This window comes from Triturus cristatus, chromosome 9 (genome assembly GCF_964204655.1).
Source record: "Triturus cristatus chromosome 9, aTriCri1.1, whole genome shotgun sequence".
Classification (NCBI taxonomy): Eukaryota; Metazoa; Chordata; class Amphibia; order Caudata; family Salamandridae; genus Triturus; species Triturus cristatus.
This window is the reverse complement of record NC_140592.1, coordinates 275,479,726-275,507,279: the sequence shown is the minus strand read 5'-3', so window position 1 is coordinate 275,507,279 and position 27,554 is coordinate 275,479,726. Positions and strand designations below refer to the sequence as shown.

Here is a 27,554-nt window from a genome sequence, read left to right as displayed (position 1 = left end):
TAATATACCAAATAACTTTCTAATAATATTTGTACTGCTACTATTTTTATGAAGAACGATTGATCCTTATATGCAAACACATATCCTAATGTATCCATCCAAGTTTTCATAAGTAAGTTTTTAAGTTAATTGAAGTGTTTGTCTACCACAATGTAGAGAATCTCTACCAAAATGCATGTAAGAGGAGAGCTTGAGATTCATTCATCTACCTCTGGTACACCCTATGAGGTCTGGAAACATCAAGACATTGTTTAACTTATAAGCAATTGAGCCATTCTTCTATATTTCCGATGTTATTCCATCAATACTTGAGGATTTCCCTGACTTAAAGGTGTGTTCTACTAGTACCTAAAGCAGACTTATTAGTTTCCCTGCAGCTTGCTTCATCAAGTATGGGAATATGAATGGTCAGTGTAGGCTTAAAACATTTTGGAGCCCCAAGCAAGGCATTTTTGGGGCCTGCTAATGGCAACTACCTAGAATTTTAATATCAATTTTTGCTAACAAATCTTGGGTCATACATTAGATTTTCACAGAAAAAGTGTCACAAAAAAGCTAAAATATGTCTTGGTTGAGGCCCCAAATTCTTGAACAGGATACAGGTGGGAGAGAGACAGAGTCTGAGGTACAGGTAGGTTGATAGAGGGAAAGAGGTTGAGGTAGCGAAATAGAGGCAGTGTAGAGAGAAAAATCATAACTGTCCCAGAGCCCCTGAGCAATTACCTCTGTGTGCCGTGCTTGGTCACTAAAAAATAATTAATCTTCTGCATAACAGGTTCATTCTTGAAATATAAAGATCTATTTAAAAATTAATATATATTAATTGTCTTGACCTTTTAATGATTATCTGCATTCTAATTATTTACAGTATTATGTACCTTATTGGCTTCCAATTCCTTTAACCTTTGTGCAAGGAGTTTCACACTCTGATCACCACCATCTCAGTACATTGCAATGGCAAAAATGAAACCTTTTGGTGTATGGTATGTTTAGTTCCTCTCCCACAATATTCTGACACCTAATTTTGTCTTCCCTCTCTAATTCCAATAAACTTTTATTCAAGCAGTCTAGTCTCTCAGACATTTTAGGAAAATAGGATATGATCAAACTCCAGCTAACACAATGTGACACTTCTCCTTTACCCAGACTTCATGCTACTCCCAAAATAGGACCAAACATTGAAGGGAATGGTAGCTGCCAAATTGTGGTAACACAATGACTTCCTCATGCTGAATTTGTAGAAAATGCTTTATGAGGGCAAGCACTTCAGGTTGAGTTAAAACAATTTCAAAGAACTGAATTCACAATGACTATGGACATGACATACAAACTAACATTCATTCCCACTTTTTCTCCCTCTCACCATCACAGCTATGTGACCTAAAAGTATATTATTATGCTTGATAAGATAGCAAAACAAAAGTGTTTCATACCTATCTTTACTGTAGAGTTGAAGTGGCTATCCCACTACTTGAGAAAGTCATATTCCTGACAGCCCTGTAGGGGTGATGAACAAGAAAAGAGTTATTTAAAACAAGTGCAAGGCCAGAATCGGACTAAGTAGATCAAACATTAATTAAGCAGAGATTCCTACTAGAGGAAAGAAAAGGGGTGGGTAAACAGCGTTTATTTTGCATGCCAAACAACGCATGCCATAACAACGTGGTCGTTACAACGGCGCGTTGTTATTTCGCATACCGTTACCACAACTTGCTTTAGGGCAGAGAAGGTGTCGGATTTAAAATCCGACACCTTCCCTAGTGTCCGCACAGACTGGAGTTGGAATAGTAAATTATACTATTATAACATCCAGCGCCCCCTAAAAGCAAGTCATGGTTTCGACTTGCGTTGTAACGGTATGCGAAATAACAACGCGGTCGGTGTAACGACTGCGTTTGTTATGGCATGCGTTGTAAAGACATGCAAAAAAAGGCCTATATTCAAAGGGGTGCATAGTGAAGCCCCTCCTATTAGCTGGGAGAGAGATTCCCACAATAGTAAATGTTGATGAGCAATTTGGTGGGTGTGCCCTACAGGTAAATTGAGGATTAGAGATTGTTATATGCAAAAGTCCCAGTCCTCAGAGGTAACACCTGAACACACTGGGGACCAATAATGAGTATACAAAGAAATGGCATTCGTATTCACCATGGAACTGAACCTACCAGAATAATGGTTGAAGCAGAATAAACAGATCTGTTAGCATTAACAGTGCACATGTATATACTAAACTCCCAATAGAGAAAAGCAATGACATTTCACTTAATGCAACTTTGGAAAAAACAATATGTACTAGCAATAAACTCAATGCTATTCTTCCCATTCTTAGGTGGGTGGTGTGATGCAATGCAACTGCACTTATGCATCCAGGTCTAGCAACAGGAAGTATCCGTGTCCATAGATAAGGATGTTGCTGGTGCATTCTGTGATCAAATTAAAAAAGACGCTAACACTGTGTTTACAAAATTGGATATTAGCGTGGGTCTCTTATTCTCCATAGTTTAATGTGGTAGGAGTACAGAAAAGGGTGGTGCGCAAAAAGTGAAATTGGTTAGTAATTGCACATGCTTAAGTACAATGTTTCAAATGCATACACTGCCTTCTTACAAGTATACTCTGTACTTACAGTCTAATTATCAGCGATAATCCATTGAGAATGTCCAAAACTCCAGAAAGGGCTATTTATGTTAGAGATTGTCAGTGCAGAAGATCATGCAGTAGCAGGACTACAGTGGGAATGGGAAGCTCAAATCTGCTGGCAGCAAGTCCTCAGGTATATTGCTCACTGTTGTCACAGGACAGACCTCTTAGAGGAAAGGCACGCTGTCAGTTGCTTTTCACTGGCATCACATTATTGCTGTATTATCCCAAGAAGCAGGAGTCAGTGGTCTTTGCAGACCTTGATAGTATCTAGAAGGTTAGCAGTTTTTGTTCATGATAGAGCAGCCCATTTATGAGATCTCTGACCAAAAAATCTGTTTATGAGATCCCTGGACAAGCAGGTGGTGGTCCGCAGTGATGGTGTTTTTTTAGCTGCTGTCTAAAGTTGGCCAGACCAATGTTGAACAGTGATGTGCAGTGGCCCACAACTGTTCACAAAGTACTGCTTCTCACAGGGCAAATGCAAACAAACAATTGAAGAAGGCTGAAGAATCCAAATGCCTTGCAGATGCTATAAAGAAGGGTAGTCCAATGTAAGTCCAGGAGGGTGTACACATGTCAGAATTTTAGGACATATACATAAGATGAATTTGCACACACTGCGGCCAAAGGTAACCAATTTGAAAAGTCACGGGTTATCCACCATACTTGGCATGTATCTGACTCTTCTGGACTGATGTTGGAAGTTTCCTGCTATGAACACTAAGGGCCTGATTACAAGTTTGACGGATGGGTTACTCCATCACAAACATGACGGATATCAGTTCCACCATATTACGAGATCCATTATATCCAATGGAATATAATGGAACTCGCAATACGGCGGACAGAATATCCATCACATATGTGATGGAGTAACCCGTCCGCCAAACTCGTAATCAGGCCCTAGGCGTTTCATGTGCACTCCAATTACTTTTAATCAGAGACTTTCATCATGAGTTTTTCTATGCAACCCTTGTCCAATATCAAGAACCTTTACACAGACTTCCGACTGTACTCAGGGCAATTGAAAGTCTTCCGGAAGAAAGGGCACGCAGCAATAACTCTAGGGTGAGTCCTTTCTTCGTCTTTCCTACTTGCTAAATCACTCAGAGCTGTCTATTACATGACATGATGCCAGCCATCATAAAGGAACCAAATTAAATCAGGGCAGTACAGCTAATGAACAGCAGACATGATAAGGCACTAACATATTTTAACCTACAAGTGGAGCCTTTTATAACAAGTTCATGAAAAAGTATACACTGCTTTCATACAACTAGAGGCTAATGATTTTATCACATAAAACACAGGGTAAAGAGAGGAGAAGGGTGAGACACCATACGTCTCTTCACCGTCAAGAAATCAACACAAAATAGGTATAGTGGCTACTAATTTGGGAAACTGTGTAGTGTACTTTGCGCTACAAGTTGATCCCAAATACACATCTTCAGATTATTCTGAGAAGAAAAATCTAAAGCTTAGGCTAGACAATCAGGAAAGGTCATCCTTAATGGAAGAGGAAACCTCACACACTTGATAGTGTTATGTTTAATCATAGGAGTCCTCTCCCCACCTCGTTAGGACAGTGCCTATTTTGTGTTGATTTAGTTAATTTATCACTACAAAACTGGCTGATATAGAAAATAAATAGTTGGCTCCCTCCTCAACAAACGTCTTCACTAGTCCATCCTCAAGACAAATCTTTAACATCACATAAAAGAAGAACAGTGAAAAGATTATCACAAACGAATGCCACTTCCATAGACACCAGGGTATTCTGGTTATATGCTACCCATAATAATAAAAACAAAACCAACACCCCACAATATATGAGATGTCTTCATTCACTCAATATTTCAAGGCTTCTCTGGAGATTCTTATCTTGAATGAAGAGGTACATTTGCTACCTGTCAATTATTTGTAACCAAGGATTCCCTACTGTGATACAAAATTTGAAATGGGAAAAGATTACTGGCATGCTGCATATTAAGCAAATTAGTAGTGAACTCATAATTAGTTCCTTTGTAAGGATACTTTTTATCCATAAATTTATGATACTAGCAAAAACAATATCAGTAACCTCCTGGTGAGAAATCATTGATGACATTTTCTTAATAAGCAATGCCTTTGGTTTCATAATTAACACAGCGTGCCCAGTGTCCATTCTTTGGATTCAAGCATCATCTCAAAGTGCACCCCTTGTACTCCAATGTATACTATTTACCTAAGGACCAAGAAACAGGCATACAATACAAGAGTTACTATCTCAATGCACCTAAATTAAAATTGCCATCTGAACATTACTTAGATTTGCAATGAGCTGCAACAGATTACAAATGCCTTGCAGTGTATCCACAAAATGAAAATTATAAGATAACTTCAAAGGTAATATCAAAACCAGGCCTGCAATTGCAATAGATAAGCATTTCTGACACTCAGAGGAAAATCATCAACTAACTCCAGAATAAGAAGACCAACAATAGACTTCCAGGTCTCCAGTGTGATTTCTGTGTCCCCCTCTAGTGTCAATATCCAACATGAAAGGGCAGATGCACACCACTACAGAGAGGTGGAAAGCTGTTGCCACAACACACTCCCTGTGCCTGAACACAATCTGCACTGTGCTACCTGATTTAACTTTGTTTTGTCTCAAATGAACAAATAGTGCATTGAGAGCAACTTTCAGTTACCTGTCCACGTAACTATGGAACAGTCTGCATGAAACCCTCTTAAGGCAGAAAGATACATTTGTTTCTGTAAAGCCTACTCCCTTTCACACCTGCGGTGTAATTCTTTTTCATCCCACCTTTCTGCTAGTGCCAGGAAACCATTTTGGTAGTATCACACTTCATCAAATCAATCAACAAATAAGGTGTTGTCTCTGGCTGGGTTTCACTAGAAAAAATACAAAATTCCTGTAGAAAATGAAATAGACTACCAAAATACACTCATTGATCTTTGTAATGACATTTGGACCTTTGCTCTGAGGGAAAACCAGATTGTTTATATTGTTTCATAAATAAAGAATGGGGCTAATAGATCACACAAAACGATAACAATTTGTTTTGCAAGAGATATTTTATGGAAAATGTCTTGGCTTCTGTGTCTTTATTTAGAATGGATTTGTTTCATTTCAACAATTATAGTGCACACTATTTTAATCTGTGTTATTTTAAAACATAAGTGGGGGAAATAAACATTGGAGAATCATTGACTGGCCCTTATTTAACAACACAAAAGCATTCAATCAGAAAGGGAAGTTTGTCTATTAACTCCAGAGGAGGAAATAACCATTATTCTCCCTTACAAAAAGTAAAGTACAGAGATGGATCTTGTTGCTTGATATTTTACACAAATGTTTTATTAAATTCATTAGGATTTTCATGCATCAGAGTTTTTCTATGATACATGTGTAAGTGTGCTTCACAGAGACCAACTACTTAGAGGTTTAGTTCTCCAAGCAATAATAAGTGACTACTTGGAACTTGAAATAAAGAACAATGAGCTCAGAATATCATAGGTTGTGGGTCAAGTTAGAAAATGTATAGAAGAAACAAGGAACCATTAATGATGGTGTTAGGCAAAGATGCATGCTGGCATCAACACTTTTTAGTCTATATATTAATGGAGCATTAGAATGGCTAGCAAAGTGTAATCATGACGCAACACAATCAGCAGGTATGAGTGACCCATTTACATTTTTGCTGATGACACACTTTCAATTTCTTGCACCTTGCGTGGTCTTCAGTTGCTGCTAGATCGGTGTTTGTCCTTTCGTTGCACAAGGGGCCTTGAGATAAGCCCAGATAAAATCAGAATTTATGGTTTTGAAACCCCATCTCTCATTTAGGGGTAAGTTAAGGATTGAGGGGACTCATCTGGAGCTGGTAAAGTCCTTTGACTACCTGGGAGTGAGACTTTCTGACAATATGTCCTGGGATAAACCATTAAGGAAAAGCAAAACAAAATGATTTTGCTCAAAAGGGCCATGGCCGAAGAGCAGAAATATAAGGCCACCTCCAGTGGGGCAGTTACACCATCCCTGGAAGTATATACGGCCACAGCTCTCTCAGGGGCTGTTTATGGTGCTGAACTATGGGGATGGGCAGATGTAGCCTCGCTTAGTAATGCTGACAATCAGTTCATCAGGTCCATCTTCAATCTCTTTAGAAGTATCTCCTTAATCGCACTACTATTTGACCTAGGACTCAAAAGAATTGAGCATGTGATTTTATTAAAAATGTTTAATGTATTGAATTCGAATGTGGTCTACCCCTGAACCAGCCACTTACAGGAAGTCTTTAGAAGAAATTATTAGGCTTGACAAGAAAACACATATTCCCCGGCTTAGGAAAATAAAAGTATTGAGTGAGAGCCTTAAGATGGAAGAGGTTTGGTTACATCCTGAGAAGACGACAAAGGGCTCCATAGTAACATTAAAACAAGTCTTTTGGGAAAGCACTTTGGAACAACTATGGAAAGACCAAAAAGCGGGGAGTCTACCAGATAAAGATTTAAGTCACAAATGTGGCCCGTCCTTTCAGCCTTTTCTCGACAGAACATATCCAGCTCAGACCAAAACCCTACACATAAAATTAAGGTATGGAATCTTACCACTAAATTATTTTACTTCTTGGTGGAACAAAAGTGGATTGGCAACTTCTAATTGCCCCTTCTGTCCGCAGACAGATGAATCTATAGACCACTTTCTGTTCTTCTGCCCCATTTATGATACATCACGTAAGTAATGGATTGTCCCAGTGTGTAAGCTGTTGGGCATTGCCCATTACTGGAAGTCATCTAGAAATTTCAGATATGATACTAAGGAGGTACTAGTGTTTAGTGTGTTCAGATTCCTACTATGGGCTTGGAGAATTAGAGCCCTTAAGTTAAAGGTGATATTGTAGTGCAATGCTTATCCCTGTATTAGGTACTATCAAGCAAAAATGCACTTGCACTTTCTTATGATTTATAAGGAAAAACTTTTTAAAAGCTTACCATCAGTTTTAATTTACATGAGGTGGCTTATTTATTTATTTTTTAAGTGATTTATAGTATGATTTGCTTGTTCACTCAATGAAGGCTGTACAGTGTGTCAGTTGTGTGAACTTTCATGGTTACGAAAACCGAAATAAAGTATTAAATTGAATTGAATTGAAAGAAACAAGGAATTGCAAGGCAGTAAGATGCAAGGATAATCGCCAAATATGTGGAAAAGCAAAAAGGCAAGGGTGAAGAAGTACAAGTAAAGGGCCAACAAGCATGAGGGCTGAAATATAATGAAGAATTTACATAAACTGAATTGGGATTAAGGAGAGGCATTAGAAGAAGTGTAGTCAGATAATGGTTGGGATAGCAATGTTGAGCGGAAGGAGGTTTGCTAGACATCGTAAATCTTTAGGTAAAGCGTTCCAAAATGAAGGGGCACATACCTGAAACCTATGACGGTAAACTTTGAAAGTGATACAAGCCAATATGAATGTTATTCCAACTTCTAAGGGAAATGAGTGAAGAACTCTTAGTGCAGATGCTATATTATCTACAAATGTGCCAAGAGGTGTGCACTTGGTGTTCTAGGATTAAAAGTATTAAAACACATAAAAGTGAACAAGTCAGAAAAGTTACAGATTTAAATTACCACAAAAAGTGCAAAAACATATTATGCCTGTGGGACGCACAATAACTTTTTCAAGAATATCTCTTCCTGATACTATGTGCACCTCTGATAAAATTAATGACTGCATGACACATTTCAGCCGAGTCTAACTGCTGAAGGTATTGAAAGCCCAATTCATATGTTATAAGATTCATAGGAAGTAAAATTGACACAAGGAATCGTAAGGAAAACTGTCTTATACAGAGAGCAAAAAAGCATAAGGTGAGTTGAAAATTGAACAATTATCACAGGAGCAAAAAGGAAAACTATCAAACCAAGAACTTTGTGCAGAAAAGCAAAAGAGAAATGTAATGTGACCAAACGTAAACTAGTTAAGAAAAATCAGAGTCGGGGGTTCTCTACAATCGTTAGATAAAAATCCAACTCATAACAGGGAGCTAGAACAAAATATCTCTCCATGGATGCCATCCGTAAGGGGAGCTCTGACAGTGGTCGTAAAAATGTGACCTTATGCAAGCTTTCCTCACAGGGCCTAGTGATTCAGGATTATTATGCAACTCAGGTGCCCTGAGGCTTGAAAAAGGGCTCTTAATATAGGCTAGTCACAGGATGTAAGCTGCGTTGTCACGGGCCATGCAATTAGTGATTATACTTTTAGTGCGACCAGGCTCACTCGATTGCCATATGTTTACCCAAAGGAAAAGGGGAGCCAGCCCTAAAAGGTCTTCTAAATAGGACAAGGCAACCTCAGAATGACTAAAAAAGTGGCTGTGCCTGAGGGCACTGATAGTAGTCTTCGCAAAAAATGATTTTGTAATTTCTGGAGTTTATTACGATTACAATACCCCCCACACACCCGGTCCATAAGCGGCAAGTGAGATACATTTAGATTAAAACAAAGTTAAAAAAAAATCACTGGCCTATGCCCCAATGTAGATACAAAACGGAAAATCCCTTCAATAGCTCTTTAAAATTGAACTGCTTTTAGCAATAGCAAAGGTGCCCATTTAGGTTGGGGGTCAAAAGGAATACCTAAAAAATGTAAACTGTCAAACATGTATTCATTTGGTCTAGGTTTTGGGACACTATAAACCTCAAAAAATGTAATGGGTCAACAGCGACCCACTTGATACGAAGACCACTACTTGCTGAAAATGTAATAGGAGGTAACTCCGAGGTTTTGGGTACTCTTAACTGATGACAATTAAAAATCAAAAAAGGGGGTTATGGTCAATTAGGTAAAATGTTGAATTCTGAACTTAAACAATTGTAATCTTCCAAATCGTTCATAAAATAAAGGGTTCTCTGAGCGCATCCCCTGTAAAACTTGGACAACGCACCTTCCTTCTCTTTTTAGTCTCTGAATGCAAAAGCATGATAACAATCTATTCTCTGCCCTTTCATCAGGTTCAACGTCTTGTTCCTTGTGCCCCTAAAGAAGATTAGATATTTCCACCAGAATTAACTCTTCTAATTCTAATTGTGATTAGTTTATTTGTTTGCATAAAGTAATTATTGAGCAACCTTTACGGAAAAAGTCTAAATTAGACCCAACTGATCAGGGCAACTATAGAACTGACATTTTATTACAAGCCGCACCTACACTCCAAACCCCCTGTTAATTGAAGAACAGTATTGACTCTATCCAAATGAATGTTAAGGCCAGAATCAGTAAAGAATTGGTGGTGTTGTCCACCACTGATCGCTGTGAATCATGGTGGATGTTGGCAATGTTGGAGCTTTTATCTTTTTTATATCTTAGTGCTGCTTTTCCTAGCATTGATCATCTCTCCTTACCAGTGGGCTTGGGGCAAGAAGCATTCATGACTTGTTCCCTGTTTTTTATTCAACCACTTGAAAGGTTTTCTGGGGAGTCCCTCTGGCCTCATCCTTTTTCCTGCTATTTTTCAACTTTCACAGGGTCCGTCATGTGACACTGCCACAGCAGCATCGATGTATGTTACCATGTAGGTGATCAACTGATAATGCACCTGAAACTGAAATATTACCACTTAGTACTACCATTTTCGCCCCAAGGTTTCTGGCTCTCTGCTGGATGCTTTAACCACGCAGGATTTTCTGGATAAGGGTCTTTTCATGGATAACAAATTAATTCTGTGACAAAAACCTATTTTATGCACTTATGCTACATTAAGAAAAACATCCCTTATTTAGATCGGTCCGGTTCAGGCAGAAAATACTTTGCTTCAAGCTCGCCTGGACTAGGAGAATAGTGTTTATCTGAGAACGCCAAATTTCCCCAACATATGCAGAGTGCTACCACATCATTTCCCTTCAACCCTGACTGGGCTAAACCTCTAAATGGCTGGCACTAAATGCATAATTTTCAATGCTATAGGTATTGTGCCGAAAACAGGGCAACAGTAAGCTCCAAATTTTCTGGCAAAACATCTCAAATAATGACACTTATACTTCAGCCGTATGACTCTCAAATACTGTCTCTATCCATATTGCAAGAACTGGGAAAGTAAGACTGGGCAATTACACTTTTTTATTTTTGTAATGTTTTATTGACATTTTTTTACATTTCAGTACAGACACAGTATGGGTTTCCAGGGAACATGATTTTCTTCGGTGTTACAGCAACAGTATCATTCAACAGCATTGGTATACATGTCAACAACAAATGGACTTTCATAGTTGGTAGCACGAGCCACCCACCCCCCCAGCCGCCTCGGGTATCACTGTGGGTCATTTATCAGGATTCCGTAATGCTTTATCCACGGCTTCCATATTTTCTGGAACGTTTTAGGACAGCCCCGTGCTATATATGTCATTTTCTCTCCTAACATATACATGACAATTCCCTTTCTCCATTCGTCCAGTGATGGGCTCAGTGGGGCCCCCCATTCTCGGCCCAGGTCACGTTTGGCCACCACTAATCCTAATTTGAGCAGAGTTAGCTTTGGTCTGGGGAGGTCAACCTCCGTATGTATGCCCAACAAAACAAACTGGGGGTTCAGGGGTATTTTCTCCTCTAAAATTTCTTCTAGCTCCGTCAACAGGGTTACCCAATATTTCTGTATATGTTGACATACCCATATCGTGTGGAATTATGTACCCTCAGTCATGTTGCATCGTAAGCAGTCAGGCGTGTCAGCCCTCCCTATGCGGTGCAGTCGAGCTCTATCATAATAATGCCCTGTGCAGATATTTGAACTGAATCAATCTAAGGCGGGACTTAATGGCGAACCTCCTGGGGGTGCATCAGCGCTATTTCCGAATCCAGGTCTTCAATCTCACCCAGGTCCGCCTCCCATTTCGCTCTTAACTTCAGCAGGGAGTTCGGTTTGTTGTTGATAATGGTTCTATATGTCCAGGAGACTGCCTTTTCCCCAATTTCACCCATCAGGAGTCGTCCCTCTAACGGGGCGTATTTGGGGTGGTTGCCTGTGTCTATGTGCCACCCCCTCCACGCATGTGCCAACTGCAAGTATTTATAGTATTGTGTCAGGCGCATGTCGTACTCTTTCTGGAGGTAGGAAAATGTTACCAGCTCTTTACGATGTATTATGTCTTTGATTTGCAAATCCCACTTCCCGAATCCTCTCAGCTTCCCAATTTCTTTAAGCCAGCCCCCACCCAAAGTGGGGTTTCCCTGGTCACCCGATTGTCCCACTTCATTTGCCGTTCTGCTTTTTTCCATGCCGCGATCACAATTCGCGTGGCTGTGAGAAGTTTTGCGGAACCCTTCCCACCGTAGAGGTAGTGTGTGTGCAGGCACCTAGCAAATTGCGTGCGTTCCAGTGCATATGTGGGGTGGTCTCCCGCCGCGTGTTCCAAGTCATCTACAACAATTAAGTGAGCCGCCCAGTAGTATGCTCTAATATCAGGTAGGGAAATACTGCTATTATATTGGTTGCGTTGCAAGGTCGCCAGCGCTATCCTTGGGGGTCTCCCGTACTATAGGAACGTCCTCAATGTGACATCAATTTTAATGAATACCCCATCTGGTATCAGTTGATATGTGTTTTGAAGAACATATAAGAATTTTGGGAGCACTATCATTTTGTAAAGCGCCGCCCTACCCAGCAGCGTCAACGGTAAGGATTTCCACCTTTCTACGTCGGAGCTAAACTCCTTGAGCACTCTGTAGAGATTACGATTTAGCGCCTCTGCTTTATCCATGGTGACATAAATCCCCAGATATTTGATGCCATTGGGGGCTATCTGAAGCTGGCTGATGTGACCATTGGACTCTCCTCCCTGACCCACTGGATAAAGGCATGACTACTCCCAGTTAATTTTGTACCCCGCATGTGCGCCGTATTCTTCACAACTTGCCATGATATTTGGGAGCGTAATTTCAGGGTTTGTAACATACAGTAGTATGTCGTCGGCATAAAGTGAGATGCGCTCATCAAAGGCCTCGTTCTCTCCCCCCTGGAAACCTCTTATACACGGATGTGCTCGGATGACACATGCGAGAGGCTCCAGCACCAGAGCAAAGAGGAGAGGGGACAGGGGACATCCCTGACGTGTACCCCGTCCTATTGAACATTCCCACGACACTACACCATTAAGTCTTTTTCTGGCCAGGGGTCTCCCGTAGAGAATGGTGATCCATTGCCTGAAGGTAGGGCCAAATCCAAACTCCTCCAGAGCGGACATAAGAAAGGGCCAGTGAACGGTGTCAAATGCTTTCTCAGCATCAAGGGACAGGATGAGGTGTGGGTCTGCCCTTGTAGTTACCACCTCCGGCCAATTATGTAACCTCCTGAGGTTACGTTTTGCCGACCTCCTCGGCATAAAGCCTGACGGGTCTTGGTAGATGAGACCAGATATTACCGCGGTAAGCCTATTGGCTAGTATTCTGGCCAGTGTTTTGGTTTCCATATTAATAAGGGATATGGGTCGGTACGAGCTATACTTTTGCAGCGATCTATCCTTCTTAGGAATGACCACAATTGTGGATGCCCTCAGATCCGTGGGGAGACTACCCACCGTCAGCGCCTATAGGTATAGCTGAAGGAGGTAAGGACTAAATAGTGTCATGTTTTGCTTAAATAATTCGGGGGGGAGCCCATTTGGGCCCGGGACCTTCCCAGTTTTCAACTGACCGATGGCTTCTATGATTTCCTTGTTCGTTATCTTCTCGTCCAATGTCTACGATTCGCTCATTGTTAGTTTGGGGAACTGTATTTTCTGAAGGTATGCCTTTATTTGCACTGGCTCTGCCAGAGAATGTTGTGCATAGAAGGCCTCATAATACCCAGTGTAGGCGTTAGATATTCCAACGGGAGTTGTATGGGTCCGACTATCCTCAGTCTGTAATTGGGTTCCCCACCTACTATCTAGCTCTTTTTTGCTAAGCCATGCAAGCAGTCTACCTGTTTTGTCTCCAGCGCCGTATAGATGCCGATGCATGGCTTGTACTGCATGTTGCGCGTCCTTTTTGGCCAGCGCAAAGTATTCCTTTCGGAGAATTTGTAGTCTCCGCAACAGGGAAGGGTCGTCGCTCGTGATGGCCTGTGATTCGATCTGTAGGAGTTGGGATTCAAGCTCTGTGATCTCTTCACTTTCTTTCCGCTTTTTATAAGCTATAATGTTCTGGGCTCTATCCCGCAGGATGGGTTAATATGCTTACCATACCGTAATGGTCCACTGACCCCACATTTTCATGAAAGTAGAGTTCCGAGTCCACCCTAATTTCTTTGGCAACCTTGGGGTCCCTCAGTTCCCAGTTCTTCATGGCTGTGGCGGTATCTTCAGTGGAGGCAGGTTTCCAAGTGGTGATGGTCGGCTGGTTGTCGGTGGTGGAGAGGGGGGTGGTGTCCGGAGTCTGTTCGTTGAAGTTGTCATAGAGGGTCTTGATTTTCAGGGGGGAGTAGCTTCCAGGGTTACATAAGCAGGGCCGGACTGGCTGTAGAGGGCACAAGGCGTTTTCCCGGTGAGCTGGAAGCGTGGGGGCCATTTTTTGACCCGTGGGGGCCAGTTTCGCAACAGTGCTGCAATATCGGCCCCCTGTAACAAAAGTGCCATTAGCACCCCCTTCCACCCCCCCCACCCCCCTCCCCGGGGCCGGTCGAGTGGAATTGAAAGGGCTGGTTTCTGTTTCCAGCCCAGCCATGTATATAAACAGAGTCAGAAGAAAGTTACACTGCCTAGCAACATCATGTTTTGAGGTTCTAGGTTACGATAGTCGCCACTCAACCTTTGGCATCCTGGACCTTTCTTTCGTTTTCCATACCCAGATCCCCTATTGTTAGAGTTCTGTCCGGCTCTTCAGTTTGTGAATTTACCATAACATATGGTTTCTTCTCAGCCGATTAGGTTCACTTCTACTCTGTGGTGGAACATTTCCTAGTTGCTTTGGTGCTTGCAATAGTTAATCCACTGGAGGTTGGGGCAAGACATCTGAACTCCATTACAGTATCTGTATTTACATTTTGGGGGTTCATTAACTTATGCATGTCTGTATCTTTTATATCACAGTCATTGCCTTAAAGGGGTACCAAGATTAATTTGATTTCCGTATTGCTGTGACCTCCCTTCATGGGCAGAGATGTTGCCTGTGACACCTTTAACAATGAAGACTATCTGGCTCCTGATGTCTCCTGTCTCCTTCCAACTTCCTCTCATTGCCCATATGTATAGATCCAGGATCACTTGTTTTGTGCTCTGGGTTTATACCAGTGCAAAGGTTTTGGATGAGCATCTGAGTCCACCCGCTACTCGTATGATTAAAGACATACCCCACATGAGATTTAACACTGTCAGCAGGCTGGCTCTTGCAACACATTGTTCTAGTACCTCTGAGTTCCATATCACATGCAGTTGTACATCTTGTCAAAATAATGAAGAAAACACACCATAGCACCTATTCATGATATAACTCCAGTTGTTCCCCGTAGATGTGGAAGTCACTTCAAAGTGGCTTGCATCATCCACAAAGCCATACACCTGGGCATAAACACCCATATGAAATACATTCATACATTTACTGGCTGAAAGGGAGTTCCAGAAGCAAATCAAATTTCTAGAAATACTGAAAGTAAGAAAAATGGAAATAATGAATCAAGTCGTCTTATGCCCGGCTCCAAAACATTGGGACAATCTGACTGAGGATCTCAGACTTAACAACAAGCTCCTATCTTTTAGGAGAAACATGAACACCCACCAACTTAGATCCTGTTTAAAAGGTTAAAATAATCTACAAGACTTCCAACATCCCTCTCTGCTTCATCATTACTCTTACTCCACCTCCTACATATCTTGGTTATTTGTCTTGTTACCTTGTAAAGCATTCTGATGGCAATGTGGCTAGGTTCGCAATAATTAAATAAAGGTAACAAATAAATATTGTAATAGTATTAAATACATGCAACACTTACGATATTCTTCCTTCCCTAATTAGTGGTGTTATTGAGACTTTGTGTTTCAAAAAGCCATCTTATGTATATCTCTTACTTAAATCAGAGATAAAGGGAATTAACAAATATAATTAACCAGACGTGGAGAGCATCGACAATTATTATGCACCCAGCTGCTTACATTTATAAGAAGGGTTCTTTTTGAAAACACGGTCAGTTGAATCAAATTATTTTTAGGTGTAATATATTTAATATTTAAACTTAAATATAAAAGAACTCCCATCTCCAGTCCCCATCCCAAAAGTCAAACTTTTGATTCCTCCTAATTTCCCTCGTTTACCAAATATACATTAAATCTTTCATGTCTTGATGAAAGCAGCCATTGGAATAGTGGATAGGACCAAAAGACAGTTCATGGCATAAGGACAATGCCTTAAACTAGTGTGTTAAGGGCATTAAGCTGGAGAAATGGCAAAATCTACTCCCAGCACTATTACACATAATGGTGCAGCATGGGGCACTACTCTTTCACTGCATCCTGTCCTCAGGCCCTCTTAGTGCTCTTTAACCTTGCTGTGTTGTGTGTCTTGACTGTGCCCTGCTCACAGTGCAGCTCAGTGGATGTCATCTCTGTGGTTTTCACTCTTAGGAGGTGATGTCCTCCTCGCTACCCCGCCTGGTGGTCTCTAGCTCTTAAATAACCTGCTTTATGCCATATTTGGAGAAAGTATTCAGGAGCCTAATAGTTGTCAAAGAAAGGGACATGGGAAGATCCAACCTCTTATGGTGGCCATTAGTGTTTTCATTAGTGTTTGGAAAGCAGCGACTGTGGGAAAAATGCCATCCTTGATGTTCCTCTTCACTGTGTACCATTGTAATCAACTCTGCCACTAGAAGGGGGATAATGCTCATAATTTAGCATGGCAGTCTTCCTGTTGCACCATACAAAGAATCACCCAATCTAACATGGTGGTGTGCTTTTTCTGCACCATCACTGCAGGGAGCATTAGAATTAAACTATTGTTTAAAGGCAAGCAAATTTGCAAGGGGTGCATCGCAATGCTTTGGTTAATTCAACTCCATCTTCTATGCCCAGGTACATTTCATTCATTTGTTTTTCATCTTGTGACTTTCTGGTGTTTGTTCTTCCTTTCTTTTTTTGGTTTACCAATCATGTGAAACTGTGAATGCTTGTTTTGGGGAGGTCGTTTTAGGTACTGCTTTTCACCTGTCTCAAGTTGGGAAATGCTACCTTCTGCCCGAAGACAATCCTACTTTGGTCACCTTTTTCTTGTGCTAATGAGAAAAACTCCCTGCTTATGGAATCGCCACAGAGTGACCCCTACCATTCTTGCTTCAGTCTCAGGACTAAGATAAGGCCTGCCTTGTGGCTGCCACTTGTCAGTAGGCTCATTTTCACACGCCCTTAGTTAAGAATGCTCAACAGCTAAGACATTGCTGTAGAAGTCACTTAAGTTCCACATTCAACCTTTTGCACTGCAAATTTTTGGGATCTGTGAAAATGGGGGAATATGTTTTAATATTTATGTGCTTTAATTACTGTGTGAATTAAAATGCATTTCATTCCAATAGTTTATATGTAATTACTTTAAATTAATATTAACATAAAAATATTTTTACTACTTTTCTGAGTTAAAAAAACTGTTTTACTTTCCCCTGGGTTTTACAATAGGGAGGTTTCACAGTCGGGGTGATTTTCCTATGGTATATATAAGACTAATGTGAAATGTTTATTAACCTTCATAATAAATCACTGGATGGTATTGCCAGGATGCTGAGAAGTGTGAAAGCACCTCACTCAACTGCTAGGGGTGACCCTGGAGGTGATGGCCTGGCACCTAACGGCAGCTGCCTCTGGGATTACGCTACTAGGGGGACTTTAATGCAGTCATGGACCAGGAGATGGACATGACTTCTGCTCCAGGAGTCTCTTGCACTACACGTCTTAGGTCCTGCGTTCGATACACTGGGGTTGAGGGATATCTGGCTGTTGTATCACCGTCACAAAAGACAGTTCACCTACTATTTCCCCAATGACACGTCTTCCCACCTAGATTATTTCTTCCTCCACTCCTCCAACACTGGGTTAGTTACACAGTCCCATATCCTTTCCCAGGTGCTCTAAGACCACTCCCCTGTGTTGCTGGTGGTTGGAGGTGGGCTCAGAGGCGAGAGGGGGCTCGGGCGGTTGAATGCGTGGGGGTTACAGGATGGAGTTTTCATGGAGGAAATTGGAGAAACAGTCACAGAATATTTTGAATTCAACAAAGGTTCTATCTCCTGTCCGGCAACCCTGTGGGAGGCATTCAAGATGATCCTCATAGAACGGGCTTTCTCGTCCATAGATGAGTGCACAAGGCATAGTGGGAGGAGACGCTGCATCTGGAGGCTGAGACTGCAGACCTGGAGCGCCCAGACAGGGCCTCCCTTCCCCAGTGTGCTCAGCACCGGCTACCCAGGCCAGCTTGGCCCTTCGCCTCAAGTTCTTAGACACTGTAAAATTGAGCTGGCTCCACTCTCAGGGCCGAGTATGTGAAATGGAGGATAAGACGGGTAAGCAAATTTATTGGCTGGTGACAGCCAACTGTCCATGTACCTTGGTGACAGAGTTGCGGATTGTGGAGGTGCGATATTGATGGGGTAGATGGTTTGGCATCGGAATTCGCTTCTCATTTTTGTGCCCTATACACTGCTTAGGCGCTCCCTCCCTGAGAGAGGGACATACCCTTGATCCAGGAGTTGCTGGTGCGGAAGCTATTGGCCCAAGAGAGCTGGGACCTCGATGTGTAACTTACTGCAGAGGAGATCCAACAGGTGACCTCCCAATGCCCATGTGGAAGGCCCCCAGCCCTAACGTATTTCCACTGGAACTTTACAAGCACTTTGCGTCCCTGCTAATTTTCCATCTGTTGATATTATACGTGGATGTGTACACCATTGGGTGCCTCCTGCAGGACCTTAGAGGTGCTACTATTACAGTTATCCTGAAACCAGACAACCCCCAGGAGGACTGTGGGTCCTATATCCCAATTTCCTTAATCAAGCTTGAGGTGAAAATTCTGGCCAAAGTGATGGCCGCTCGCTTAGCCGCGGGGTGCTGAACAGAATGGTTTTATGCTAGGCAGGGGCACTCTGCATTGCCTGCATCACTTGCACTTAGTGCTCGCCCAATCAGAGGAACTAGAGTGAGATGCGGTGCTCCTCCTATGTAGATACTGAGCGGACATTTGATACAGTGCATTGGCCCTATCTCCTGGTGGTCCTCCACAAAATGGGTTTTGGACCCCCGGTTCTAAAAGTGTCTGTCTATACTGTATACATAATTGACGGCTCAGGTTCGTGTCAACGGGACCCTCTCCAAGAGATTCTCATTTGGGAGGGGTACACATCAGGACTTCCGCTTATCTCCATTATTGTTTGGTCTAATGATAGAGCCCCTTGCAGAGCTTATTTCAATTGGTCCTAGACTTGCAGGAGGGGTAGAGGATTGGTCTTCACTCTGTATGGATGACATGGTCCTCTTCTTCCACAGACTTCAAGACATCCTGTTGAGGCTTATTGCTATATTAGAGATGTATGGGGAGGCCTGGAGGCTTAAAGTCAACTGGAATAAATCAACCTTAGCGCCCAGTCTGGGAGCATTGGGTCGGAAGTGGGTCGATCCTTGGCTATGGATTGCGGAGGACAACTTCTGTTATCTGGGTATGACGGTCAACCTTACTAAATCAAGATACTTGAACTTTAACATACTTTTGCTAGTGGCCAGGGTTCAGACAGACATGGGTGAGTGGTCCAAGCTGCTGCTTTCAACAGCAGGTTGCGGGGTGCTATTTAAGATGGTGACTCTCCCTCGCTTCTTATGTCATTATCCTCATCTACTGCCACCTACCTTCTTTACCGATTTGCAGACGCTTATTTCCACTTTCCTGTGGGCATGGAAGAGCCCAGGATGTCCTTCGAAAAGTGTTTTTACTCTACATAGAAGGCTGGATTAGGGTGAGGAGATGTTTGCCTATATTACTTGGCCTCACAGCTGGCTAACGTAAATGACTAGTTCTGGGAAGAAAGGGGAAACCTAGCCCAGAAACTGGAACTGGCATTGCTGCATCCTCATGAACTACTCCCTTTGCTTTACGGTCGGGCACTCCCACACTCCCTGCCATCTATTACACAGTTCTCCATCCATTGTTGGTATTGTCACGAATGGGTCAGAGTGTCAGCAGTATAATGTACCCACCACTAACCTGAGCCGGCCAGCAGGAACGATGAGAGCGTTGCCTATCCCTTTTCTTCCCTCTTCCGCTAACGCTCACTGCGGACAGAAGCCTGCGCAATGTACGGGAGCAGTCGGGGGAAAAAAAGGGGGGAAAGGAAACATAAAGGTGTGGAGGCACAGGAGGTCTTCTAGGGGAACGGCAGGCCAAGGACTGGCTGAATAATGTATCCCGGGTTGGGCCCTAAGGACAAGAAAACAGAAAGCTATAACCAGAGTCTGCTCTATGCTGGCAATCCTTGTGCCCTAACCCCATAGCCCGGTACTCACAGTGGTTGAAGCTTTTAATCTAGCAGCAAGGAGGCGACGGGATCGCCCATCGGCTAGCACGCATTATCCACTGTACTGGTGGGGCCCGAGTGCACCTCTACCACCGAACACCTTCAAGAGCCAGAAATGAATAAGGAAGGCTGCCGCCTTTGTCAATAAAAAGTAGGAGTGGAGAGAGGACAAGGGAGGGCTCTTTATGGCCCCCAACAATCCTGCGTCTTGTCTCTCGCCTCGCTGTTAGCGTCACCGCTATCTCTGAGGGTGAGGATTCCCCCCAAGCGCCCTATCGCTGTTCCGTCACAGCGAGAGCGTATACTATCCAGGGGAGTAATAGCGCTGTGTCAACTGCGCCCGCCTGCTATTTCACTGCGGGGGCGCCCTAGTAATTGAGAAGCTCTGAAGCTTCCCCATAGCGCTCGACAGCTGTTACGTCACAGCGGGAGCGTCTGCATCCGAGGAGTTTCCAACCTTCCGTCCCGCGTCTCAGCACGGGTTACCTGGAAGTCTCGCGACGAAAGTAGGTGTCTCACTGACGTCCCAGTTGGATCCTTCGTGGCCGTAGACTCGGGGAAAACAGGAAAACAAAAGGGAGGTCCGGTGTCAATTTCCTACGAAGACGAGTAGCATCCGCACTATCGGCTTTCTCGGGAACAGATCAACGCATCTACTCGTAACTGTGCTCAAAATTGTCAAGCGCCTCCTAGTGGGGGAGGCGGCCTTTTATACGCATTTGAATGACGCGAGTCCTTCCTGCTCGTCCCAGGGTCTTCTGGGAGATGTAGTTTTCGGGCCCGTTTCGGGTGACCGCGACAGGTATGTGGCACTTTGCCACATGTAATGGTATGGCACTCTCACAGGGGAAACTTCCCTCTGGCATGACACATGACTGGCGGAAATGGGGGCTGGCGGGGTTCTGACCATGGGATTTGATTGGCATGTTCACAATGGGAGATATCTTGAGGGATGGGCAAATGCAGTCCTTACAGGAACTGATGGCTGAGTACCACCTACACTCTTCTCAGTTCTATCATTGCTTCCAATTGCAACATGGCCTAAAGAGCTACATGGTTACACTGGAGTTTCTCCCCGAATTCAACCAGACTGACAGCAAATTATACACTGACAGGCTGAGTGAAGGGCATTTCAGGACTGTATAAATCCCTAGTCCCTAACACACCAGATCCCCTGGAGACCTTAAGGGTGCGGTGGGAGGAAGATGTGGGGACTATTGAGGATAAGGAGTTGGCAGAGGTGAAAATGGCCTAGAGAACGCTTACTATATCCATATGCTTCTCCTTGATCCAGTTCAAATATTTTAATCGGTTTACTATTCTCAGGACTGTCTTTGGTGTATGGGACGTGATCGAGACCCTGCATGTTTGAGATGTAGTTTTTCTCCAGGCTTCCCCTACCAGGTGCTGTGGACCTGCCCTGGCATGCAAGCATATTGGACTGCAGTCAAAGGTCAGATTGGGTGGTGGTGGGTATACCCCTAGATCTCAGCCCCAAGATCATCCTGCTGGGAATCATGGGGGGACTCTACAGCCAAGCACTCTTTAATAACCACAGCATATATGGTGGCCAAGAAAGGCTTGGCCAGGCATTAGTGGGATGTGCAGGCGCCAACAATGCATTAATAGGATAAAGGAATGGACTCCTGTGCAGCGATGGAAAAGCTGGTGTACACGGCGCCGGGGTCCCCCAGAAATACTACCATATATGGAGCACAAGGACCAGATTTAAGGAACAACAGACTGAGACTGCAGCCAGGGGATGGATGGCTTTTGCCATATGATCGGAATGAGAATGTATCGGCCACTGGATTGGAGATAGTGAATATGTATTCCGATATGTCTAATTCTGCTTGCCATATGTGTCATGGTTGGTGTCTTAATTCTGACCCTATCAGGCCTGAGGTTTGTTGCTGTTTGGTTTTCTTGCATAAGTCAAACAATAAAATGTGTTATAAAGAAAAAAATCATAGTAAATGAGTACAAATATTATTATGTTAAATATTAATGTAAATCATTTGTGTGTATTCATTTTAAATGTGAAATAAAATTTTAAAAAGCTACAGCACTTTTAACCTAATCTCGAATTAATTCTGTATTTGATTTAAACATATTAAATTAAAACAAAAATTCTGAAGGTTAAATTAAAAACTAAATTGCCACCTAAATTAAGTTTAATTTTAAATCAATAATTATTAAGAGTGATGTACAGAATTCATTGAAAGTAATTTCATTATATATAAAGTAATATTACAATAATTTATAGATTTAAAAAATTGTTAACGTGTTTTATAATTGAATAATAAATATGTTTTTGTTTTAGATTTTTTTGCTATATTAAGTTATAATTATTTATATTTCTAAGTATTTTAAATAATTTGATTTAATGTAACATTATTTCCTGTAGGGTTTTATTTTAAGCCCCTTCTTCCATTATTTTCTATGGAAGGGTGCTGCAGTATCAGTGATTGGCTGTGTGTGTGCTGGGCTTACTACTATTTCCTTTTGGGCAGCCGTGATTTACACTTGTAAATTTGGTACCACCCTCTTTTTCAGGGGGTGGAGATGTGTAAGTATACACTTTTGAGTAACCCTGGGCGGAGTACGCGGAGTTGCACTACGCGAAGTGCAAAAAAAACTCCGCCGCACCACTAGAGGCTCCGCAAGCGGCGAAGTACGGTAGTAAAATGCCGTTCACGGTGATTGCAGTGCCGGATGCTTGTCCGCACTGTGCTATCATTGCGAACAGCACCATGCACAGCGCAAGCTTACCTTTTCTGCCGCTCAAGTAGATTTTTACTCGAGCGGCAGCTTTCTCAACCCGAACGGGCAGTTTCTCAACGCGAGCCCTCGCAGTGAGAAACCTGACCCCCCCCCACGTTGAGAACTATCGCCGGGAGGTTTATTTTCCATGCTTGCGCTCGCCAACTTGATTTTGGAGATCGCGAATGAGGAAAAATCTTGCCGGGAGGTGGATTTTCCGCGCTCGCCAACTTGATGTTGGTGAACGCGAGCTCCGCATTACGCATAGTGCAGGAAACTCCGCAAGTGAAGCGCAGTTCACCCCCCAGGGTTACTTTTGAGTGACTTTTCCTTTTCGATTTTGTGAATAGGCAAAACTAGTAAAGTTATTTAAAAATGTAAGAGTAAATTGCATCTGTAAATCACCCACAAGTGTAAGTTACCTTTGTGAGTAGCCCTACACATTGGGAAAGACATCTTTATATTTGCTTATTATACTGCTAATCATCCAAATAAGAGCAAATAGCAAGAATTTTTTTTCCAATATTACAAACTTCGTCATAACTGTCCAAATATTAACCATATTTAGATCCTCATTTGAATCTCTCCGTACATACGAGAAGGCAATCAAAATGGTTTACTATTTCTGGATTAATAAAAATGGCAGATGGTTAATAGTTTAACTACAGAATTTTATATTGACTGTAACAATCGTGTTCATTTTTAGGGTCTGGCACATGTGGCAGTATGCTTTTACTTTTGCTGTCACAAGTATACACCAAAAAAATGTTTTCCAAACATCACAATTAATCTTCTAAATTCAGTGGTATGAGTATAAATATTTGCAGTTCACTGTAGATTCTAAGATGTCATCAGGTCAGATGGAAAGAATTCGATTCATTATGGACACTAAACTGTGAGCAATTTGGGTGACAGGCTCTGAATTCATGAGGATCCTTAGGTGTGATCAGTTCAGCTAACAAGGGGATGAGTCACTGAAATTCCTAACATGATGAGTTCCGATGACAGCATCGGGATTCACTTAGAATCCTTAGGTTTGATTAGATCAGATAATGGGAACTGGATTCACTGAGAATCCTAAGTTATGATCACCTTAAATGACAAAGCCTGGATTCACTGAGAATTCTACGGTTTGATTAGTTCAGATAAAGTGAACTGAATTCACTGAGAATCCTAAGTTAAGGTCATTTTGAAGGAGACAGCATTGATTCACTGAGAATCCTACGGTTTGATTAGATTGGATGACAAGGTCTTCATTCACTGAGGATCAAAAGGTGTGTTAGGTTCACATGATAGAGAATGTATTTGCTGAGGATCCTTCGGTGTAGTCAGTTCGGGTGACAGGGTTTGAACCGAGGATCCTATGGTGTGGCCAGCTCAGGTGGCAGGGACTGTATTTACTGAGAACTAGGGTTTGATCAGTTCGGATAAGAGGACTGCAGGCACGGAGGCATCTTGTTGATTTCTCAAGCAATCAAATGATTCACTGGTCCTCTGTGCTGACAGAAAACTCTGCACAGACAGGTAGGATCTCCCAAAAAGATATATCCGAGTCAGAGAACCCGCCTCCAAACATAGCCACAGTATACGCATCTCCCCGATAATGTGTGCTACAGAATGTGGATGCTTAGGATGACACATACGCAAGTGTAGCTTTCTGCTACATCGCAGCCAAGACCTGGAACGATCTCCCTATGAATATGAGATGCGCCCCAACCCTGCACACGTTCAGGAAGGACCTCAAGACCTGGCTCTTCGACTGAATCCGGAGCTGCTTCCCCCGAACTCCCCCCTAGCGCCTTGAGACCCTCACGGGTGATTAGCGCGCTTTACAAACCCCTGATTGATTGATTGAAGTAAGTCTGTGTGGTGGTATAAATATACACAGGCTTGAGTCACGAAATATGTACTGAATGAATAGGTTTCAATACAATTATGGCTTGCTCAGGCTGTGCAAAACATTTCATGTTTCAAGACAAGCGCCTAATTGTGTGGCACATAAAATACGTCAGTTCCTCGGCTATTATCTATGGGCGAGTGAGCTAAGATTCACCCTCACCATCTCACTTATGAAGTCATGGCTTTGTGCTGAAAGAGGTCCCAGGGAGAAAAGGCCATATATCTCTTAAGCACTTGGGCACCTAACCACCTCAGTGGATACGACGACTGCTCGATGGGTTTTACCAGCACGTAAAACCACAGTTTATCCAGTAAGGAGAAGCCGGTGAATGATAAAAACTGTGAGCATATCATTCAAATGCTTTATCGGTCAAACAGACGGATGCGTTTATTAGTGCAACCTTTTTTGTAATGGAGTGCCTCCGATGACCCGGCGCCCGCCTTATTCGCCGCTATTAATCACATATCTAAGAGCTCATTTCGCTTAAAAATCTTAAGAAATCACTATAATGGTGCCTGGATAATGGGCAGTGCTTCACAGGTTGAATCATTTCATACCACGCTATCATCATGGGAACACTGACCACGGTGGCAAGCCATTACAGCGCTGAATAAAACATTTTATGATGAAAGGGCCAAGGCAAGCTCCCCTTTACACGTGTGGGTTGTCAGAACTATAATCTTCCAACAAAACCTTGACTTTTTATTCGGATCTAATGCTTGGGAATACCGGCGATCGTCACATGCGGGTCTTCTACAAAAGATACATGCAGCACGCATACTCGCGGAAAACATTCAGGAGCAAAACAACCACATTTTAGCAGTAAGATGTTTCATATTTGCAAGCCCTCTGGGGGTAAAGAAATGAAGAGAATGGTTAGGGATACAGACTTGCTTTTAGGGCTTGATTAGATCTATTTTCTCACTTGCCTACGGAACGTGAAGCGCGCTCGGGTGGCTGAAAAGAAAGTTGCAGCGATGTTTTATTTTTTTCCTTTCTTTTTAATTGGTGATAAATTTACGCCGGCGTGATTTACAGTGTTTGATATGTTTTTGGATATTATGTTAAACGGGATTTCCATTAGGTGCACCGCAGCTGCAGCCTTGACTATACGAAAAAACAATAAAAAGACATTTTTACAAAAGGAAAGTAGCAATGACTCACCACTGTAATCAATGTTGAGACTGCAGCGTATATATTATCACTGACCCCGGTTTTCCCTATGACAGAGACACCTTGTCAAAGATTATTTGGAGACAAATAATGTATTGAGAGATATAAAAGTGCTCAACAAAAATAATTGAGTACAGGATAAGCTTTGCTCTATCAAGTGATATTTCAGCTAAAAGAATCCAAAACATTGGCGTGGATCCTATTTATTCATTGTGTCTTTTGTGGTGTGTACATCACAATGTCTTAATGTAGTGTTAAAATCCTTTTGACACTTGTTCAATGTGGTTGCCTAGAGTTGTTCACTTTGCTGCTAAATCTAGCATTGAAAGTAAAGCATGGGGGAGATCACAGTAAATCCCCCTTTTGTGGGCCACCTCCCAGCTTTGTTTCCCCCTTCACTTAGCTCCACAACCTACTATTTGCTGCTGAGTTCCCCCCACGTGTCTATCCAGACTGCTCTGTGCTGTTTCCTGTTCCATTCTTTTCTTAGCTCCTCCAGTCCATCCCTGTTGTGCCCTCGGACTCTCCTGTCTCGGTCTCCCAACAGCTTCTCTATCTACACCGCTCTGCGATTTCCCTACCCGGCGGTGTATCTCGCTGTCTGCTTCCCTTATGGCATTACTCTGTACCCTCTCACCCATGTTATATATCTCTCATTGATCCCCTTCCCGCACCCTTCAACCATTTCCATCCCTGACCTCTCTGTGAAACATTCCATGTCACTCATGTGCACTGCAATGCAGTGAGGAATGTCTAATTTCCTGGTTATTTGAAAAAAACAAGTAAAAAGTAAGATATTTAATCCTTCTAATACACAGATCACTAGATTGTGCTATTGCTGTCAAAGGAAAGGGTAAATGGGAATGGACAAACAAAGATAAGTGCTGGTAAGCATAACATAAGTATTGTGACCATTGGTATATTTGTGTATTACGACTGGGTGAGGTATGTCCCATGTATGGTATACACCTTCAAATTCTGAGTTTTCAAATTTCAACTTCAACGCACCAAATTGTGAATATTTTGTCTATTTTCCCGGCCTCTGCACTGATAAATTTCAGCTGGTTAGAAATGAGGGGGGAAATGTGAGAGTGTCACAGAACTTGGCACACAACTTGTGATTCATATCCCTGTCTAAACGTCTGTTCACATGGAGATTGAAATTTAACCTTGAACTTGTACAGAGGAACTCAATTATTTAAATAACATTAACGTAACATGGAACAGTACCCTATCACTGCAATTGTTTTTTTCTTAATCATCAAGATTAGAGAATACGTACAGCAATTCACAAGACCAATTCCTTTTTGTAATATTATTGTGACCAGTTTTTTTAAGTTCAAACCAAATTTTGGTTTCTGAAGAAAAGCCAGAGAAATAACAGATTAATTAACACAATGAGAAGGGGATAATAAACAGAATGAAACTCACCAATTTCCTAGTTGCCGGTCTTTGACTCTTGTCATTTCACCATAAAAATAGGGATTTAGAACAATTTCTGAGTCAAAGAGCAAGATGTGAGGTTGCACATGTATGTTCCCAACTTATG

The 27,554-nt window shown here is 42.3% G+C and overlaps 1 protein-coding gene across 19 annotated transcripts in view; it reads right to left on the bottom strand.

Moving 5' to 3' along the window:
- Positions 1–27,554, bottom strand: part of FOXP1 (forkhead box P1) — a 1,129,017-nt gene that overhangs the window by 651,417 nt on the left and 450,046 nt on the right. For 5 of the 19 annotated variants that reach the window (XM_085624906.1, XM_085624923.1, XM_085624910.1 and 2 more), the window contains one exon: positions 1,434–1,497. The exons of the other annotated variants lie outside the window; for them this stretch is intronic. The gene's annotated coding sequence lies outside the window, so the exon portion shown is untranslated. The remainder of the gene's footprint in view (positions 1–1,433; positions 1,498–27,554) is intronic. 19 annotated transcript variants of the gene reach the window in all.